The sequence below is a fragment of the Tupaia chinensis genome, unplaced genomic scaffold (assembly GCF_000334495.1).
Source record: "Tupaia chinensis unplaced genomic scaffold, TupChi_1.0 Scaffold000314_1, whole genome shotgun sequence".
In the NCBI taxonomy this organism is placed as follows: Eukaryota; Metazoa; Chordata; class Mammalia; order Scandentia; family Tupaiidae; genus Tupaia; species Tupaia belangeri.
Window position 1 is genome coordinate 3,816,509 of NW_006159807.1, and position 3,478 is coordinate 3,819,986.

Genomic DNA, 3,478 nt, shown 5'->3' on the forward strand with positions numbered 1-3,478 from the left:
TCATGTGTCTCAAGTCATTTAAATGTTCATGGGGAAGATGCCACATTAATCATATAATTTGGACTAATGTGAATATTTTTATAGGGTTATTAACATTTCAAAGATGTTAGAGCTGTTTTGGAATTTAAAATTAGATTTATGGACTTGAGGAACACATAAAAAATTAATCTGATTTTTTTCTGGTATGAAACCATGAAGATGAAACAATTGAAAGCAAAAGAAAGAGTCAGTAGATAGAATATAAAAGGTAATTTAAAAAATAAAGGAAGAAGGTAAACACTAAAGGACTTGGGGAAATGTTTATGTAACTGGCAAAATGGAAAAACTTGGCTTAAGCAAGGAAGCAGGCAAGTATGGGAGATGAGTGAAAACAAATAAATATCAGGAAGCAGGTGTGTAGATCCCTGTAGAGTTTATTTCTTGATGTTTTTTAAAAAGTTTATTTCTTTCTTTAACAAGTGAGAAAGACATTTGGAGGAGGGATATGGAGGCAGAGCATTGACGGGATGGGGAGGTGTGGTGTTATTGGTTGAAGATATTTTGATCAACTGGACTGGAGAGAAATGTTCACATATTGAAATGTTCACTTTGAAAGCTAAATAATGTGATTGAATGTATATAAAAAATTAAAAATAAATAAATTTTAAAAAGGAGAACAAAAAGAGAAAGAAAGAAAGAAAGAAAGAAAGAAAGAAAGAAAGAAAGAAAGAAAGAAAGAAAGAAAGAAAGAAAAAGAAAGGAAGGAAGGAAGAAAGAAAGAAAAAGACAAAGAAACAGAGACTTAATACCACAACAGGGTCTTGATGGCATGATCTATCCCCAAGTCTCAGCCAGTTCTGATCGAGGGCACATGCTTGACCTGTGTGTTCAGGCAAGTCTTCATGAGCAAACCTGGAACCTTTTCATGTGAGTCAGTCTTGTGGAGTGTTAGGTTACCACCATGTCCCTGCCTCTGATTCTTCTTTCATTCATTTATTCATTCATTCACCCATTCATTCTATGTATCTTGTGCTCTTGTAGGTACTGAGGCCATACTGGTGAACAAAGCAAATTCTGTGTCTTCAACCAGTGAGATTAGAGAGCGGTTGAAGGATGAAGAATTCCTAGACTCACAGTCAGGGAAGGAGAATGGAAAGGAATCATCCTTTGATAAGCATCCCATCTTCTTGAGAATGTCTCCTGTACTCACAAGGTGCTAAGTACGTGCTGGCATGGTTTAACTTTACCTTCATTATCTCATTTAATCCTTACCACACTGTGAGGGAGGGAGGACTTCAAATGCCCATAATAGCCAGGCAGGCTATGCAAAAGCACATGGAGGACATGGCAGACAGAGGAGCATATTAACCTTCCAAAGGAACATCCACTGCTCAGCTCTTGCTCTTGGGGGAGTGGGAGTTCGCTAGTGCCAGATCTTTTTTTTTTTTTTCCCCGAAGAGAAGCCTCAAATCCATTTTTAAAATGTAAAGTAAGATTTTTTTTAAAAAAAGGTTGAATCTCTTTAAAGTCTACTATGTACATTTGTGAAATAATATATGTATGAGATCATTACTATAGTGTTACTTGTAATAGCAAGAAATTGGAAACTACCTAAATATCCATCAACTGTGGACTGATTCAATAAGTTAAGAGCCATTTTACATAACTACTGTGCACCTTAAAGAGCAGCAAGGAAGCTTCTTATGCATTGATATGAAACAGGCTCGACAACATTCTTAAGTGAAAAAAGCTAGGTGCCTGCAGATTGTATGATATTCTACTGACTGTGGAAAGAAGGGAGAAGACTATGTATACATATGTGTGTGTATGTGTGTGTGTGTGTGTGTGTGTGTGTGTGTTTGTGCTTTACATATACATAGATGCACTTGTACACATTAGTTTCTACATGGCTAGAGTATTTCTGAAAGGAAAACATATTTAAGTGGCATATATGAGAGTATACATATTCATATGCATAATACGAATACATCTAGATAGTTAGAGATATCAGTGGAAAAACTAGTCTCACTAGCTGCCTCTGAGAAAGAAAACTGGATGGCCGCGAGATGGGGTGGGAGGGAGATTTGTTTTTACCTTATCCTCTTTTGTATCTTTTGAATTTTGAGCCCTGTGAATATATTATTATTTTACCTACCAGAAACTTTGTGAAGGGCCTGTGAACCACCAGTTCCCACCTCTTTGAGAGCCCTAGTTGTTTCTTCTGGATGTCGGGAATCATCTGATGGGCTTGTGGAATTACCACGATAAACTGAGGTTGCTGCCCTCAAACACAGTCGGGTAGGAACCTCCAGGTCTAGAAAATACACATGCTAGATGATGCAGGGAGACATCCTTACTCCCTTCTTCTCACGTGGATTTCAAGCAAATCAAGAATGATTCCAGAAATTTTGTTCAGCCTGAGCCAGAATGACTTTGCACTCAGGGATGTCCCAAACTCTGAGGCAGCCTTCGCCTAGGAGAGGGTCTCAACCCCTTAATCTTACTAGGTTAAGATCATTACTAGGTTGGAGAAATGAGTATATCCAATTCCAAGAGTCCTTGGATTTTTTTCAGGGTGTGGAGAGAAGCATTTCTTGGATCATGAAATCATCGTTAGAGTATTACCTTGAATTACTGCCATCTTTGCATGACCTTCTTACTCTTTCAAAGTGAAAGTTGGAGGGAACCAGCAGTTAGCGTAATGGCTATGTCGCTGGACTCCCACATAGTCGACCGCGGTTCGAGTCCCGGACCCGGTGGCTTAAAACTCACGCCGGGTGCGTGTGCGTGCGTGCCCAAGATCCCGAGAGGAGAATGGAGGAGAAGGGATTGCGGCGTGACCATCCCCCCTGGGGGGTGATTTCTCGCTTTCTGTCTCTGTCTCTCTCTGTCTGTCTGGCGAGTGCACGCGCCCTACAATGAAAATCTCTCAAAAAAAAAAAAAAGTGAAAGTTGGAGGACAAAAGAATCATGTGTCTTGGAAAGTAGGTAATGATAGAAGCCATTTTGGGTTCCTTCAGATGGCAACTCACATATCGGTGGGTTGTTTCAGACCCTGGAAGAAGAGGTTGCTGTCTGCTGAGTTCCAGTCAGCCCCAGAGATCACAGTGGAGTGTGGATTGCCTCCATCTGTGTTAGACTGGTGTGCATTTTAAGGAAAGCCACTACTTCCTCCTCTGTTCCAGCCATCACTCAGCAACCTCCCCTTGTTGTCTGTGGCTGCTCTACCTCAACTTGCCTGGCAGATTATGAAAAAGGCTATTTGTTGTGCTCCTGTGTGTCTTGCTTCTGGGTACAATGCATGCCACTTATAACCAGGGTCAGCTATCTGTCCAGACATAATGGACACATCTTGATTTACATGTGGTCTGGTTTTTCTTAGGATTTTTGCCATGTAATATCTCTGGCTATTACTGCAAGGCCTGACTGCATTCAGATCTTTCCTGGAGCTTTGAAGATCTTTTCTGTGGTCTAACACCTTCTATATGAGCCAAGGTTT

The 3,478-nt window shown here is 40.3% G+C and overlaps 1 pseudogene; it reads left to right on the top strand.

Moving 5' to 3' along the window:
- Positions 1-316: 316 nt before the first annotated feature.
- The window catches only part of LOC102500292 (metalloreductase STEAP1-like), a 22,830-nt pseudogene continuing 19,668 nt past the window's right edge, over positions 317-3,478 (top strand).